Source organism: Bufo bufo, chromosome 2 (genome assembly GCF_905171765.1).
Source record: "Bufo bufo chromosome 2, aBufBuf1.1, whole genome shotgun sequence".
NCBI classification, from domain to species: domain Eukaryota; kingdom Metazoa; phylum Chordata; class Amphibia; order Anura; family Bufonidae; genus Bufo; species Bufo bufo.
Genome location: NC_053390.1, coordinates 746,784,059 through 746,802,905, shown reverse-complemented (window position 1 = coordinate 746,802,905; position 18,847 = coordinate 746,784,059).

Sequence of the window (18,847 nt, the reverse complement as noted above, 5' to 3'; positions counted from 1 at the left end):
GCTGCATCCCTATGCAAGATATCTCACTATTTTTGACTTTTCTGAGCCTGTCAAGTCCTTCTTTTGACCCATTTTGCCAAAGGAAAGGAAGTTGCCTAATAATTATGCACACCTTATATAGGGTGTTGATGTCATTAGACCACACCCCTTCTCATTACAGAGATGCACATCACCTAATATGCTTAATTGGTAGTAGGCTTTCAAGCCTATACAGCTTGGAGTAAGACAACATGCATAAAGAGGATGATGTGGTCAAAATACTCATTTGCCTAATAATTCTGCACGCAGTGTATGTCCTGATCCTGCTAAGGACAACCAGCATGGACCACTTATTCGCCATAGGACTTTGTCAACTATTGAGTATTAGAATTCTCCTAAACTGGTGCATATGCTTCATTTTTGCACATGTGCTCTGTTCATTATATATATATATATATATATATATATATATATATATTTATATATATAAAGAATCATTTGAATAAAATACAATCATGCAGTGTTACACTTAATTCTCCAAAAAAATGTTTTTTTTTTTTACTGCTAGGTGGGGCCGGATGTGGGCCTTATACTCGACCTAAACCATGTACCTGCTGTTGCTGTCTGTCCTGATCATGCTGAGTTATGTGTAGGCCTTATACTCGACTATTACCTTTACCTGCTGCTGCTGTCTGTCCTGATCCTGCTGAGTTATGTGTCAGCCTTATACTACAGCGTTACCATTTACCTGCTGCTGTATGTCCTGATCCTGCTGAGTTTGGTCCAGCTATGTGTAGGCCTTATACTCCAGCGTTACCATTTATCTGCTGCTGTATATCCTGATCATGCTGAGTTTGGTAGAGCTTTGTGTAGGCCTTATACTCCAGCATTACCATTTACCTGATATTGTATGTCCTGATCCTGCTAAGGACAACCAGCATGGACCACTTATTCGCCATAGGACTTTGTCAACTATCGAGTATTAGAATTCTCCTAAACTGGTGCGTATGCTTCATTTTTGCACATGTGCTCTGTTCATTATATATATATATATATATATATATATATATATATATATATATAAAGAATCGTTTGAATAAAATACAATCATGCAGTGTTACACTTCATTCTCCAAAAATATATATATTTTTTTTTTACTTTATTTCATTTTGTATGTTATAAATTGCTTTACTTGGGTTTTGGGCAGCCCTGGTGTGGTTCTTTCAAAAGCTAGGTGGGGCCGGATGTGGGCTTCCCTTGTTGAAAGGTGTTGTGCAGTTAACATTGTACAGGACTGATTACCTAATTACATTTTATTATTATTTTATTGTTTGTTTTATTCAGGATTTAGGTTCGACCATAGTGTTGTCTTTCGTCCTGAACAGAATGCCTGATTTCCATGTTGACCTCTCTACATGGTTGGGTGTGACTGGCATTATACTAATCCGTGTGGTAATCCGGTTTTGGGAATGTAGCATAATTGCCACATGTATATATTTTATGTTACTTCTTGACAACTATGTAATGATAAGTTGCACATGCTATTTTCATGTATAATAATATCTTTTCACTTTGCAATATAAACTGTTAAATATATAATGTTCTTGAAGCAAGGTCACCAGTTTGCGAGTTGGTCTATTAATTTCCGTGGTTTTGATCATGTGACCGCATAGACATGAGGCTCTTGCGGCTCAGCGTGCGTTCCATTTCAGGTGCGAACATGTGATCTCTTATCATGTGACCGCCCTGTTTATTGACGCTCGCAGCCTGTGTGCATTCGTCCTTCGATGCGATCACGTGATTGCATCACGTGTTTCTTTATGTATTGAGGAAGCTATGAGACGACATGCGCAGTTAACCAAACGGGACAATATATCGGATCCATGCTGGCTAGTTCTTGGCCCCCTCCATTATGTTTTTAATTATGTTTTCTAATATTTGAATGACACAATTGGTTTTGGACATATTTGTTTAATATGTAATTATGATGAATTTAGCACAAAGTTATTAATCTCTTCACAGTATGGATACTTATATATTATGCAATTTTTTAACAGTATTTTTTTATTTTTAAACACAATACTAATCAAACACATTAATTGTAATTCACTTATTAATACTTTCATTGAATAATCACCTGAGTTTGTATTTGTATTTGTACTTGGCACCATTCACTTTTGTCACTGCTTGTGAAAGGTCCCATTGTGTGGACCGAAACTTTGCTTTTGTTTGAATAAACACACATTTTCTGGAGGCTGTGCCGTGGCATGTGTTATATATATATATATATATATAGCAAAGAAAATCCGCAGCACTCCTTCAAGTAAAAAAATGTGCAATTTATTCACACATGTCAAAAAAGACAACGTTTCGGTCCTCTCACAGAACCTTTCTCAAGTCAAGTGAACAAAAAAGTGCATAGTGCAAGAATAAATACATCTTTACATCATGACCCGTTAATTCATTGGCCAATAAAGTGACAGTGCACTCCCATTCATGGGTGGGCTACAATTCATATAATTAACTTCACATGTTAACATACGCACCAACAGAAGTCAGGGCATATCGGTAATACCTTCAATAGTGATCAAACAACGTTAGTGTATACAAGTGCATATAATGAAGTGAACAGTGCAGTTAAAAAAAACATGACTCTAATACCTTGCCGGGATTAGAGTCATGGTTTTTTTAACTGCACTGTTCACTTCATTATATGCACTTGTATACACTAACGTTGTTTGATCACTATTGAAGGTATTACCGATATGCCCTGACTTCTGTTGGTGCGTATGTTAACATGTGAAGTTAATTATATGAATTGTAGCCCACCCATGAATGGGAGTGCACTGTCACTTTATTGGCCAATGAATTAACGGGTCATGATGAAAAGATGTATTTATTCTTGCACTATGCACTTTTTTGTTCACTTGACTTGAGAAAGGTTCTGTGAGAGGACCGAAACGTTGTCTTTTTTGACATGTGTGAATAAATTGCACATTTTTTTACTTGAAGGAGTGCTGCGGATTTTCTTTGCTATTGATTCCGTCCTGCATCGAGGGACTACTGCGGGCACCCATATAACTACAGCTGCATTTGAAGGAGTTCTGCCTGACCTTTTCCATGAATTTTTATATATATATATATATATATATATATATATATATATATATATATATACAGTGCTGCCCATAAATATTCATACCCCAGGCAAATTTTGACTTAAAGTTACTTTTATTCAACCAGCAAGTCATTTTTTGATGGGAAATGACATAGGTTTCTCCCAAAAGATAATAAGACGATGTACAAGAGGCATTATTGTGGGGAAAAAAAACATTTCTCAGCTTTTTTTTTACATTTGAGCATAAAGTGTCCAGTCCACAATTATTCATACCCTTCTCAATAATCAATAGAATAGCCTTTATTGGCTATTACAGCAATCAAACGCTTCCTATAATTACAGACCAGCTTTTTGCATGTCTCCACAGGTATTTTTGCCCATTCATCTTTAGTAATGAGCTCCAAATCTTTCAGGTTGGAGGGTCTTCTTGCCATCACCCAAGTCTGGGCTCTGGCTGGGCCACTCCAAAACGTTAATGTTGTTGTCTGCTAACCATTTATTCAGCACTTTTGCTGTGTGTTTTGGGTCATTGTCATGCTGAAATGTCCACTGGTGCCCAAGGCCAAGTTTCTCTGCAGACTGCCTGATATTGTCGTTGAGAATCCTCATGTATTGCTCTTTTTTCATGGTGCCGTTTACTGTGATTAGGTTCCCTGGTCCATTGGCTGAAAAACACCCCCAAAGCATTAGGTTCCCACCACCATGTTTGAAAGTGGGGATGGTGTTCTTTGGGTTGAAGACTTCTCCTTTTATACGCCAAATGAAGGAAACATCATTGTGACCAAACAATTCAATTTTTGTTTCATCTGACTATAACACAGAAGACCAGAAGTCTTCTTCTTTGTCCAGATGAGCTTTTGCAAAGGCCAAGTGAGCATTTGTGTGCCTGGTCTGCATCCGTGGAACCTAGCAGTGTGCAATGTCCATTGCATTGTCTGCCTTGAGACATTGCCACCAGCAGAGCCCAGATTCACCAGGATGGCCTTGGTGGTGATCCTTGGATTCTTTTTCACCTCTCTAACTATCCTCCTTGCCAGCACAGGTGTCACTTTATGTAATTTCCCATCAAAAAATTACTTGCTGGTTGAATAAAAGTAACTTTAAGTCAATATTTGCCAGGGGTATGAATAATTATGGGCAGCACTGTATATATATATATATATATATATATATATATATATATAATTTTTTTATTTTATTTTTTTGTTACAAATTTCTTGTGGACTTTGCAATCTTAAAAATCCATCGAAATAAAAATTGTCAAAGGAATATATTGAAATTTATATGCATGGGAACACATTCCTGCTGTAGACAAAGAACCTGCTGCTGTCAGAGGTGTCTAAGTTTATTTTTGGTGTTCCCCCGATCTGGCGGGGGCCCACATTCCTGCTACAAACAAAGAACCGGCTCCTGTCTGTTCTGGCTGAGTTTGGCCCAGCTATATGTAGGTCTTAAACTACTATTCACATGCTGCTGCCTGTCCTGATTATTTTGGCCGAGCTATGTGTAGGCCTTATACTACACCATTACCATTTACCTCAGCTTGTTTTGAGTGGCTCACCTGGTTGTCACCATGTATCGGGTGCTCAAAATCTATCTGATTAACCCAATCAGTAATTTTAAAATCTGTAATGTATAAGGAATGACGAACACTCCTCATAAGGTCTTATGCAGAAATTAATATTTATTGGTTAAAAAAATGTGTATTTTTTTTAAAAAGTATATGTATAGAAAAAAGGAATGGTATACAAATAAAATGGCGTATACGGTTGCTTGTTAGAATTCCCACACAGACTTAAATTCAAAACAAACTTAATTGCATTGGTGCGATTCTGCAAAAAAGTGCATGTGAAGTAGAAAAATAAATGGTTAAAAGTTGTGAAGTAAATCGATAAGTAAAAAAATTGAGATAAAGATAAAAAATATATATATAACTGTGATACAGAGTCCAATGTCTGCTCCTATAGACTTGTATTCTCCTTTCCTCTGTAGGATAGTTGTGTTCTTCTATAGTGGCTATTGCTGCCAATAGTGATAAGTAGCTGGCATTTATATTGCACAATGTCCCAATAGGTTAATAGTGGTTAATAGGGTTCTGCTGGATACTGTTGAGGTATTTCAATACAATGGGATTCATGCTTATTAAATAGGTAAGTGTAATTTTCAGGAAAAGGGTTGCCAGGTTCTGCTGGATACTGTTATGGTATTTCGATACAATGGTGTTCACGCTTATTAACTAGGTAAATGTAAATTTCAGGCAGAGGGTTGTCAGGTCAGCCGTGGCGTCCCACGTGGCCGCCGATAACAACCTCAACTGCCGTTACCTGTATGATGTCTTCACGGCTATCCTGCTTGTAGTCGCCCTTGTAAAATCGTCTCTCCTTCTCTAGTCTCGCGGACAGACAGGCGTGTGGATAAGACGTCAGTCTTTCAGCGTCCCACGAGTGTAGTGTACTGGCCAATCTTCGGGCAGATTTTGCCGTGGTGATTGGAAGCGCTTCCAAGAAAAAAAATTAAAAAAGCGCTTCCAATCACCACCGCAAAACCTGCCTTCGGATTGGCCAGTACAGGATCGTCACTACACACGTGGGACGCTGAAAGACTGATGTCTTATCCACACGCCTGTCCATCCGCAACTTTTTTTAGTTGATCATGAAGGTCCAACATCTCCTGCATCTGTTTGCGGTGCAGCGCCTCCATCTTCCGCATCTGCTTGCACATCTGCTTCCAGGCTATGAGCTGTGCACTACGATTGGCCAGCGCTGCAGCAAGGGACAACCCTAATACAAAAACTCCGCCCAGTACAACAGAGGGAGCTGCAGACACCGGAGCCTATACCGGGAACGGATCGGCGCCCAGACTTACTAGTGCAAGTGCAGGGGGACCCCTGGGCGCCGCTCTGCCCACTGATATAGTTAGTTTTTAGTTTTTAAACTAGTGAAAGGTCCTCTTTAAGTAATCGGCCATATTTCACCTTAAGGACCAGGGCATTTTTTGCAAATCTGACCAGTGTCACTTTATGTGCGGATAACTTTAAAACGCTTTGACTTATCCAGGACATTCTGAGACTGTTTTTTCATCACATATTGTAAATCATGACACTGGTAAAATGAAGTAAAAAAAAATATTTTTATTTATAAAAAAAATACCAAATTTACCAAAAATTTGTAAAAAATTTAAAATTTCCAAGTTTCAATTTCTCTCCTTCTATAATACATAGTAATACCTGCAAAAATAGTTATTACTTTACATTCCCCATATGTCTACTTCATGTTTGGATCATTTTGGGAATTATATTTTATTTATTGGGGATGTTACAAGGCTTAGAAGTTTAGAAGCAAATCTTGAAATTTTTCTGAAATTTTCAAAAACCCAATTTTTAGGGACCAGTTCAGGTCTGAAGTCACTTTGCGAGGCTTACATAATAGAAACCACCCAAAAATTACCCCATTCTATAAACTACACCCCTGAAGGTATACAAAACTGATTTTACTAATTTTGTTAACCCTTTAGGTGTTCCACAAGATTTAATGGAAAATAGAGATACAATTTCAAAATGTCACTTTTTTGGCAGATTTTCCATTTTATAATTTTTTTTCCAGTTACAAAGCAAGGGTTAACAGCCTAACAAAACTCAATATTTATGGCTCTGATTCTGTAGTTTACAGAAACACCCCATATGTGGTCGTAAACCGCTGTACGGGCACACGGCAGGGCGCAGAAGGAAAGGAATGCCATACGGTTTTTGGAAGGCAGATTTTGCTGGACTGTTTTTTTTGACACCTTGTCCCATTTGAAGCCCCCCTGATGCACCTCTAGAATAGAAATTCCATAAAAGTGACCCCATCTAAGAAACTACACCCCTCAAGGTATTCAAAACTGATTTTACAAATGTTGTTAACCCTTAAGGTGTTCCACAAGAATTAATGGAAAATAGAGATACAATTTCAAAATTTCACTTTTTTGGCAGATCTTCCATTTTAATATTTTTTTTACTTTTACAAAGCAAGGGTTAACAGCCAAACAAAACTCAGTATTTATGGCCCTGATTCTGTTGTTTACAGAAACACCCCATATGTGGTCGTAAACTGCTGTACGGGCACACGGCACGGCGCAGAAGGAAAGGAATGCCATACGGTTTTTGGAAGGCAGATTTTGCTGGACTTTTTTTTTTTACACCATGTCCCATTTGAAGCTCCCCTGATGCAACCCTAGGGTAGAAACTTCATAAAAGTGACCCCATCTAAGAAACTACAACCCTCAAGGTATTCAAAACAGATTTTACAAACGTCGTTAACCCTTTAGGTGTTCCACAAGAGTTATTGGAAAATGGAGATGAAATTTCAGAATTTAAATTTTTGGGCAAATTTTCCATTTTAATCCATTTTTCCCAGTAACAAAGCAAGGCTTAACAGCCAAACAAAACTCAATATTTATGGCCTTGATTCTGTTGTTTACATAAACACCCCATATGTGGTCGTAAACAGCTGTACGGGCACACGGCAGGGCGCAGAAGGAAAGGAATGCCATACGGTTTTTGGAAGGCAGATTTTGCTAGTCTGTTTTTTTTTGACACCATGTCCCATTTGAAGCCCCCCTGACGCACCCCTAGAGTAGAAACTCCAAAAAAATTGCCCCATTTTAGAAACTACCGGATAGGGTGGCAGTATTGTTGGTACTAGTTTAGGGTACATATGATTTTTGGTTGCTCTATATTACACTTTTTGTGAGGCAAGATAACAAGAAATAGCTGTTTTGGCACCGTTTTTATTTTTTGTTATTTACAACATTCATCTGATAGGTTAGATCATGTGATATTTTTATAGACCAGGTTGTCACGGATGCGGCGATACCTAATATGTATACTTTTTTTTTATTTATGTAAGTTTTACACAATGATTTATTTTTTGAAGCCAAAAAAAATCATGTTTTAGTGTTTCCATAGTCTGAGAGCAATAATTTTTTCAGTTTTTGGGCGATTACCTTGGGTAGGGTATGATTTTTGCGGGATGAGATGATGGTTTTATTGGCACTATTTTGGGGTGCGTGTGACTTTTTGATCGCTTGCTATCACACTTTTTGTGATGTAAGGTGACAATTTTTTTTTATTTAGCACAGTTTTTATTTTACATTTTTTACGGTGTTCATCTGAAGGGTAAGGTCATGTGATATTTCTATAGAGCCGGTCGATACGGACGCGGCGATACCTAATATGTATACTTTTTTTTAAAACAAAAAAAATGATGTTTTAGTGTCTCCATATTCTGAGCCATATTTATTTTTAATTTTTGGGCGATTTTCTCAGGTAGGGGCTCATTTTTTGCGGGATGAGGTGATGGTTAGATTAGTACTATTTTGGTGGGCAAACGCCTTTTTGATCGCTTGCTGTTGTACTTTTTTTTGATGTAAGGTGACAAAAAAAAGTTTTTTAGCACAGTTTTTATTTTTTATTTTATACGGTGTTCATCTGAGGGGTTAGGTCATGTAATATGTTTATAGAGCCGGTCGATATGGACGCGGCGATACCTAATATGTATACTTCCCCCACCCCCTATTTTTTACCAAAGTTTTTTAGCTTTATTTGGGGAAAATTACGTTTTTGTTTATTTTTACTTGAAACTTGAAATTTTTTGAGGGGAAAACTTTATATTTTCAACTTTTTTTTTCACTTTATTTTTTGTCCCACTTTGGGACTTGAACTTTTGGGGGTCTAATCCTTTACAATGCATTCCAATACTTCTGTATTGGAATGCATTGGCTATATGAGTAATACTGTGTGTATTACTCATACAGCTTCCGGGGCCTGTGATATCCAGGGGGCTGGATCTCACAGGCGCTTCACCGGAAGGCAGCGCAGATGCCTCAGGAAGGCATCGCGCTGCCTTTCATGCCATTGGGTCCCCCCCACAGCCCCATGGGGACCCGATGGCACGCCGCCCGCACAATAAAAAGCCGCAAACCGCAGGTCTGAATTGACCTGCGGTTTGCGGCGTTCGCCGACACGGGGGGGTCACGGGATTCCCCCACGCATTTGGCCGTGGGGCATGCTCAATGATTTGAGCAGGCACCGTGTACCGATCACCTCCCGCCGCCCGGCGGTGATCGGAACTATAGATGACGTACCGGTACGTCATGGGTCCCTATGGGGTTAAGAGGCATGGATACAGAATTATTTTGCTATGTCCACATATTTGCCCTCCTGACAACCTCCTCCTCTTTATCGTCATCAGGATCTGGTGGGGGAATCCAGCTTCTGGGAGGGTCCAGCTTCTTCCACCTCCACCTTCGCCCACATCAGGTGGGTGTGGCACCTCATGCTGCTGCTGCTGGAGGGTCCAGCCTGCTCTCCCTCCTCCTCCTCGGTAGACAACGTCATGACCTCCAGATCCTCTGTCAAAGGCCTGCGGCAGACGGAGGGAACGGGAACCCCTATAATCAAATAATGTTCAGAATTTAGACAAAAAACTTAGAACTCATAACAAAGGCAAATTTAGTGGGGGATGTATCTAATGTAATGATTAGAGTTGAGCGAACACTTGGATGTTCGGGTTCGAGAAGTTCGGCCGAACTTCACGGAAATGTTCGGGTTAGGGATCCGAACCCGACCCGAACTTCGTCCCGAACCCCATTGAAGTCAATGGGGACCCAAACTTTTTGGCACTAAAAAGGCTGTAAAACAGCCCAGGAAAGGGCTAGAGGGCTGCAAAAGGCAGCAAAATGTAGTTAAATCCCCTGCAAACAAATGTGGATAGGGAAATGAATTAAAATAAAAATAAAATAAATAAAAATTAACCAATATCAATTGGAGAGATGTCCCATAGCAGAGAATCAGGCTTCATGTCAGCCAAAACTGGAACAGTCCATTGTCAGATATTTAGGCCCCGGCACCCATGCAGAGGAGAGAGGTCCCATAACATAAAAATCTGGCTTCATGTCAGCAGAGAATCAGTCTTCATGTCATAGCAGAGAATCATGCTTCACGTCACCCACCACTGGAACAGTCCATTGTCAGATATTTAGGCCCAGGCAGAGGAGAGAGGTCCCATAGCAGAGAATCTGGCTTCATGTCAGCAGAGAATCAGTCTTCATGTCATAGCAGAGAATCATGCTTCACGTCACCCAACATTGGAACAGTCCATTGTCATATAATTTAGGCCCCGGCACACAGACAGAGGAGAGAGGTCCCATAACATAGAATCTGGCTTCATGTCAGCAGAGAATCAGTCTTCATGTCATAGCAGAGAATCATGCTTCACGTCACCCACCACTGGAACAGTCCATTGTCAGATATTTAGTCCCAGGCACCCAGGCAGAGGAGAGAGGTCCCATAGCAGAGAATCTGGCTTCATGTCAGCAGAGAATCAGTCTTCATGTCATAGCAGAGAATCATGCTTCACGTCACCCACAACTGGAACAGTCCATTGTCAGATATTTAGGCCCCGGCACCCAGGCAGAGGAGAGAGGTCCCATAACATAGAATCTGGCTTCATGTCAGCAGAGAATCAGTCTTCATGTCATAGCAGAGAATCATGCTTCACGTCACCCACCACTGGAACAGTCCAATGTCAGATATTTAGGCCCAGGCACCCAGGCAGAGGAGAGAGGTCCCATAACAGAGATTCAGGCTTCATGTCAGCAGAGAATCAGTCTTCATGTCATAGCAGAGAATCATGCTTCACGTCACCCACAACTGGAACAGTCCATTGTCAGATATTTAGGCCCCGGCACCCAGGCAGAGGAGAGAGGTCCCATAACATAGAATCTGGCTTCATGTCAGCAGAGAATCAGTCTTCATGTCATAGCAGAGAATCATGCTTCACGTCACCCACCACTGGAACAGTCCATTGACAGATATTTAGGCCCAGGCACCCAGGCAGAGGAGAGAGGTCCCATAGCAGAGAATCTGGCTTCATGTCAGCAGAGAAACAGTCTTTATGTCATAGCAGAGAATTATGCTTCACGTCACCCACCACTGGAACAGTCAATTGTCAGATATTTAGGCCCAGGCACCCAGGCAGAGGAGAGAGGTCCCATAGCAGAGAATCTGGCTTCATGTTAGCAGAGAATCAGTCTTCATGTCATAGCAGAGAATCATGCTTCACGTCACCCACCACTGGAACAGTTCATTGTCAGATATTTAGGCCCAGGCACCCAGGCAGAGGAGAGAGGTCCCATAGCAGAGAATCTGGCTTCATGTCAGCAGAGAATCAGTCTTCATGTCATAGCAGAGAATCATGCTTCACGTCACCCACCACTGGAACAGTCCATTGTCAGATATTTAGGCCCAGGAACCCAGGCAGAGGAGGGAGGTCCAATAGCAGAGAATCTGGCTTCATGTCAGCAGAGAATCAGTCTTCATGTCATAGCAGAGAATCATGCTTCACGTCACCCAACATTGGAACAGTCCATTGTCATATAATTTAGGCCCCGGCACCCAGACAGAGGAGAGAGGTCCCATAACAGAGATTCAGGCTTCATGTCAGCGACTCAGCAGAGAATCAGTCTTCATGTCATAGCAGAGAATCAGGCTTCATGTCACCCACAACTGGAACAGGCCACTGTCAGATATTTTTAGGCCCCGGCACCCAGACAGAGGAGAGGTTCATTCAACTTTGGGTTGCCCCGCAATATAATGGTAAAATGAAAATAAAAATAGGATTGAATGAGGAAGTGCCCTGGAGTACAATAATATATGGTTAAGGGAAGGTAGTTAATGTCTAATCTGCACAAGGGATGGACAGGTCCTGTGTAGAGTTGAGCGAACACCTGGATGTTCGGGTTCGACGAGTTCGGCCGAACTTTCGAAAAATGTTCGGGTTCGGGATCCGAACTCGACCCGAACTTCATCCCGAACCCGAACCCCATAGAAGTCAATGGGGACCCGAACTTTTGGGCACTAAAAAGGCTGTAAAACACACCCGGAAAGGGCTAGAGGGCTGCAAAAGGCAGCAAAATGTAGTTAAATCCCCTGCAAACAAATGTAGATAGGGAAATGATGAGTTAACATAAAATAAATAAAAATTAAACAATATTAATTGGAGTGAGGTCCCATAGCACAGAATCAGGCTTCAAGTCACCCACCAATGGAGAAGGTCACTTACTATTATTTTGACCACAGCACCCAGACAAAGGAGAGAGGTCCCACAGCAGAGAACCAGGCATCATATCACCCACCACAGGAGTAGGCCACCATTTAGTTACTTTGACCCCTACACCCAGACGGAGGAGAGAGGTTACACAGCAGAGAATCAGGCATTTAGATCACCCACCACAGGAGTAGGCCACCATTGAATCAGACCCCGGCAACCATGTCAGATGGCACAAGCATAAGCTTTATATCAATCAGCACAGGAGAAGGCGACTTTGACAGACTTTGACCCCTACACCCGGACGGAGGAGAGAGGTTTCAAAGCAGAGAATCAGGCATTTAGATCACCCACCACAGGAGTAGGCCCCAATTTAATGGGACCCCGGCAACCATGTCAGATGGCACAACCATCAGCTTCATATCAATCAGCACAGGAGAAGGCGACTTTGAAAGACTTTGACCCCTACACCCAGACGGAGGAGAGAGGTTTCACAGCAGAGAATCAGGCATTTAGATCACCCACCACAGGAGTAGGCCCCCATTGAATCAGACCCTGGCAACCATGTCAGATGGCACAACCATCAGCTTTATATCAATCAGCACAGGAGAAGGCGACTTTGAAAGACTTTGACCCCTACACCCAGATGGAGGAGAGAGGTTTCACAGCAGAGAATCAGGCATCATATCAACCACCACAGGAGAAGCCACCATTTAGTTACTTTGACCCCTGCACCCAGGAAGAGGAGAGAGGCACCACAGCACATATTCTGGCATCATATCAGCCACCACAGGAGAAGCCACCATTGAGTTACTTTGACCCCCGCACCCAGGAAGAGGAGAGAGGCACCACAGCACATATTCTGGCATCATATCAGCCACCACAGGAGAAGCCACCATTGAGTTACTTTGACCCCCGCACCCAGGAAGAGGAGAGAGGCACCACAGCACATATTCTGGCATCATATCAGCCACCACAGGAGAAGCCACCATTTAGTTACTTTGACCCCTTCACCCAAACAGAGGAGAGAGGTTCCACATCAGAGAATCAGGCATCATATCAACCACCACAGGAGTAGGCCACAATTTAATGGGACCCCGGCAACCATGTCAGATGGCACAACCATCAGCTTCATATCAATCAGCACAGGAGAAGGCGACTTTGAAAGACTTTGACCCCTACACCCAGACGGAGGAGAGAGGTTTCACAGCAGAGAATCAGGCATTTAGATCACCCACCACAGGAGTAGGCCCCCATTGAATCAGACCCTGGCAACGATGTCAGATGGCACAACCATCAGCTTTATATCAATCAGCACAGGAGAAGCCACCATTGAGTTACTTTGACCCCTGCACCCAGGAAGAGGAGAGAGGCCCCACAGCACATATTCTGGCATCATATCAGCCACCACAGGAGAAGCCACCATTGAGTTACTTTGACCCCCGCACCCAGGAAGAGGAGAGAGGCACCACAGCACATATTCTGGCATCATATCAGCCACCACAGGAGAAGCCACCATTGAGTTACTTTGACCCCTGCACCCAGGAAGAGGAGAGAGGCCCCACAGCACATATTCTGGCATCATACTAACCACCACAGGAGAAGCCACCATTGAGTTACTTTGACCCCTGCACCCAGGAAGAGGAGAGAGGCCCCACAGCACATATTCTGGCATCATATCAGCCACCACAGGAGAAGCCACCATTGAGTTACTTTGACCCCCGCACCCAGGAAGAGGAGAGAGGCACCACAGCACATATTCTGGCATCATATCAGCCACCACAGGAGAAGCCACCATTGAGTTACTTTGACCCCTGCACCCAGGAAGAGGAGAGAGGCCCCACAGCACATATTCTGGCATCATACTAACCACCACAGGAGAAGCCACCATTGAGTTACTTTGACCCCTGCACCCAGGAAGAGGAGAGAGGCCCCACAGCACATATTCTGGCATCATATCAGCCACCACAGGAGAAGCCACCATTGAGTTACTTTGACCCCCGCACCCAGGAAGAGGAGAGAGGCACCACAGCACATATTCTGGCATCATATCAGCCACCACAGGAGAAGCCACCATTGAGTTACTTTGACCCCTGCACCCAGGAAGAGGAGAGAGGCCCCACAGCACATATTCTGGCATCATATCAGCCACCACAAGAGAAGCCACCATTGAGTTACTTTGACCCCTGCACCCAGGAAGAGGAGAGAGGCACCACAGCACATATTCTGGCATCATATCAGCCACCACAGGAGAAGCCACCATTTAGTTACTTTGACCCCTTCACCCAAACAGAGGAGAGAGGTTCCACATCAGAGAATCAGGCATCATATCAACCACCACAGGAGTAGGCCACAATTTAGTTTATTTGACCCCTGCACCCAGGAAGAGGAGAGAGGCCCCACAGCACATATTCTGGCATCATATCACACACCACAGGAGAAGGCCTCTTTCAGTGATTTAGGCCTTTGGACCCAGACAGAGGAGAGAGGTCAGAGATTAGCTTCATATCCCCCAGCACAGCAGAAGACCGCTTTATTTGACTTAGGCCTCAGCACCCAGACAGAAGACAGAGGTAGCATGGCAGAGGTTATGGCTTCATGTCACCCGTTAGTTTAACCGGCCACTTTCATCTGGTTAGGCCCCGGCGCCCAGACAGAGAAGAGTTTCATTCAACTGTGGGTTTCATAAAATTTGTATCAAATAAAGAAGTGGCCCGTAGCACAACAAGACATGTTTTAGGCAGTTAATAAGGACTACTCTGCACAAAGTAGGGACAGGTCCTGTGGGATCCATGCCTGGTTCATCTTTATGAAGGTCAGCTTGTCCACGTTGGCTGTGGACAGGCGGCTGCGCTTGTCAGTAATGACGCCCCCTGCCGTGCTGAATACGCGTTTAGATAAAACGCTGGCCGCCGGGCAGGAAAGCACCTCCAAGGCATAACATGCTAACTCTGGCCACGTGGACAATTTCGAAACCCAGTAGTTGAATGGGGCCGAACCATCCGTCAGGATGTGGAGGGGTGTGCAGACATACTGTTCAACCATGTTAGTGAAATGCTGCCTCCTGCTAACACGTTCCGTATCAGGTGTCGGTGCAGATAGCTGTGGCGTGGAGACAAAACTTTTCCACATTTCTGCCATGCTAACCCTGCCCTCAGATGAGCTGGCCGTGACACAGCTGCGTTGGCGACCTCTTGCCACTCCTCTGCCTTCACCTTCCACCTGTTCCCCTGTGACATGTGGGAATGCTCTCAAGAGCGCCTCTATCAGCGTGCGCTTGTACTCGCGCATCTTACGGTCGCGCTCCAGTTCAGGAATTAAAGTGGGCACATTGTCTTTATACCGGGGATCCAGCAGGGTGGCCACCCAGTAGTCTGCACACGTTAAAACGTGGGCAACTCTGCTGTCGTTGCGCAGGCATTGGAGCATATATTCGCTCATGTGGGCCAGGCTACCCATGGGTAAGGACAAGCTGTCCTCTGTGGGAGGCGTATCGTCATCGTCCACCGTATCCCCCCAGCCACGCACCAGTGATGGGCCTGGGCTGCCACCCCGCTGTGAACTTGCGTCATCCTCGTCCCCCTCCACCTCCTCCTCCTCATCCTCCTCGTCCTCCAGTACAGTGCCTTGGCTGGCGACTTGTGAACCTGTCCTCTGCTGCTTAAACAAACCTCCCTCTGAGCCACTTCGAACAGACTGGCCCGAAAGTGTTAGAAACGAGCCCTCATCCTCCTCCTCCTCCTCCACCTGGGCCACCTCCTCTAACATCATTGCCCTAAGTGTTTTCTCAAGGAGACATAGAAGTGGTATTGTAACGCTGATAACAGTGTCATCGCCACTGGCTATGTTGGTGGAGTACTCGAAACAGCGCAGCAGGGCACACAGGTCTCGCATGGAGGCCCAATCATTGGTGGTGAAGTGGTGCTGTTCGGCAGTACGACTGACGCGAGCGTGCTGCAGCTGAAACTCCACTATGGCCTGCTGCTGCTCGCACAGTCTCTCCAGCATGTGCAAGGTGGAGTTCCACCGGGTGGGCACGTCGCATATGAGGCGGTGAGCGGGAAGGCCGAAGTTCCGCTGTAGCGCAGACAGGCAAGCAGCGGCAGGATGTGAACGGCGGAAGCGCGCACAGACGGCCCGCACTTTATGCAGCAGCTCTGACATGTTGGGGTAGTGGTGAATGAACCTCTGCACCACCAAGTTCAGCACATGCGCCAGGCAAGGGATGTGCGTCAAACCGGCTAGTCCCAGAGCTGCCACGAGATTTCGCCCATTATCGCATACCACCAGGCCTGGCTTGAGGCCCACCGGCAGAAACCACTCGTCGGTCTGTTGTTCAATACCCCGCCACAACTCCTTTGCGCTGTGGGGCCTGTCCCCCAAACATATGAGTTTCAGAATGGCCTGCTGACGTTTACCCCGGGCTGTGCTGAAGTTGGTGGTGAAGGTGTGTGGCTGACCGGATGAGCTGGTGGAAGCAGTGGAGGAGGAAGCCGAGTAGGAGGAGGAGGCTACAGGAGGCAGAGAATGATGCCCTGCGATCCTAGGGGGCGGAAGGGCGTGCGCCAAGGAACTGTCCGCCGGGGGCCCAGCCGCCACTACATTCATCCAGTGTGCAGTTAGTGAGATATAGCGTCCCTGGCCGTGCTTACTGGTCCACGTATCTGTGGTTAGGTGGACCTTGCCACAAATGGCGTTGCGCAGTGCACACTTGATTTTATCGGACACTTGCATGTGCAGGGAAGGCACGGCTGTCTTGGAGAAGTAGTGGCGGCTGGGAACCACATACTGCGGGACAGCCATGGCCATCAGCTGTTTGAAGCTGTCTGTGTCCACCAGCCGGAATGACAGCATTTCAAAGGCCAGCAGTTTAGAAATGCTGGCGTTCAGGCCAAGGGCTCGAGGGTGACTCGGGGGGAATTTGCGCTTCCTCTCTAAGGTTTGAGATATTGAGAGCTGAACGCTGCTGTGTGATATAGTGGAGACGCTAGTTGACGGTGGCGGTGGTGGTGGTGTCGGTGGCACATCCTCTGTTTGCTGCTCGGCAGGTGGCAACATTCCTCTCGAGGCGGAAGCCGAGGCAGCAGCGGTAGAGGGAGCAGGGGGAGCCTCAGCGAGTGCCTGGTTTTTAAGGTGTGTACCCCACTGCAGTTCATGCTTTGCATGTAGATGCCTGGTCATGCAGGTTGTGCTGAGGTTCAGAACGTTAATGCCTCGCCTCAGGCTCTGATGGCAGAGCGTGCAAGTCACTCGGGTCTTGTCGGTAGGACATTGTTTAAAGAAGTGCCATGCCAGGGAACTCTTTGAAGCTGCCTTTGTGGGGCTGGGTCCCTGTTGGCGATGTCCAGTAGCAGGCGAACTCTGGGGGCGGCGGCTCGTCTGCTTTGGCCCCCTGCTCCCTCTTTGGCTTCGCTGTTGTCTCGGTCTCACCACTACCTCTTCCTCTGAACTGTGAAAGTCATCGCCACGACCTTCAGTCCATGTGGGGTCTAAGACCTCATCGTCCTCTGCATCGTCTTCCACCCAGTCTCCCTCCCTGACCTCCTCCTGTTCAGTCTGCACACTGCAAAAAGACGCGGCAGTGGGCACCTGTGTTTCGTCATCATCAGAGAGTCGGTGACTCTGCTGTGGTGGTATTCCCATGTCCTCTTCATCTGGAGACATAAGTGGTTGTGCGTCAGTGCATGGTATGTCTTCCTCCACTGGGGAAGGGCTAGGTGGACGCCCCTGGGAAACCCTGGAAGCAGAGTCTTCAAACAGAAGAAGAGACTGCTGCATAACTTGTGGCTCAGACCGTTTCCCTGATATGCTTGGGGGTGATGTGACAGACTGATGGGCTTGGTTTTCAGGTGCCACCTGTGCGCTTTCCGCAGAAGACTGGGTGGAAGACCATGTGGTGAACGTGCTGGAAGCACTGTTGGCCACCCAATCGATTAATGCCTGTACCTGCTCATGCCTTACCATCCTAAGAGCGGCATTGGGCCCCACGAGATATTGCGGTACATTCTGCCGGCTAGTTGAGGGAGTTCGTTCCCTACTGTGTGCGCCTGGGGCCGAACGGCCACGTCCTCTACCAGCAACAGAGGCTCCACGGACACCACCACGACCGCGTCCTCGTCCCTTAATAGTATTTTTCTTCATTGTTGCGATTCAACTCGCACCACAATGAAATATATTATTTTTTATAAGCAAAATCCCCTCACTGGAATACTTTCAGTCTTTTGACTGTATGGATTACAGATGGAATGACTGTTATATGTGAGTACCGCTTTCTTTGACAGATTCTAGTATGGGTACATATATGTTTTCCCAACCCCAGCACATTAGTTTGCTAATTCCAGATGTATGAAACGCAGGCCTAACAGTATCTAGTATATTGAACGCCAGATAAACTAACTTGGCCTTTTTTAAATAAAAAAAAAATTCCCTCACTGGAATACTTTCAGTCTTTTGACTGTATGGATTACAGATGGAATGACTGTTATATGTGAGTACCGCTTTCTTTGACAGATTCTAGTATGGGTACATATATGTTTTCCCAACCCCAGCACATTAGTTTGCTAATTCCAGATGTATGAAACGCAGGCCTAACTGTATCTAGTATATTGAACGCCAGATAAACTAACTTGGCCTTTTTTAAATAAAAAAAATCCCCTCACTGGAA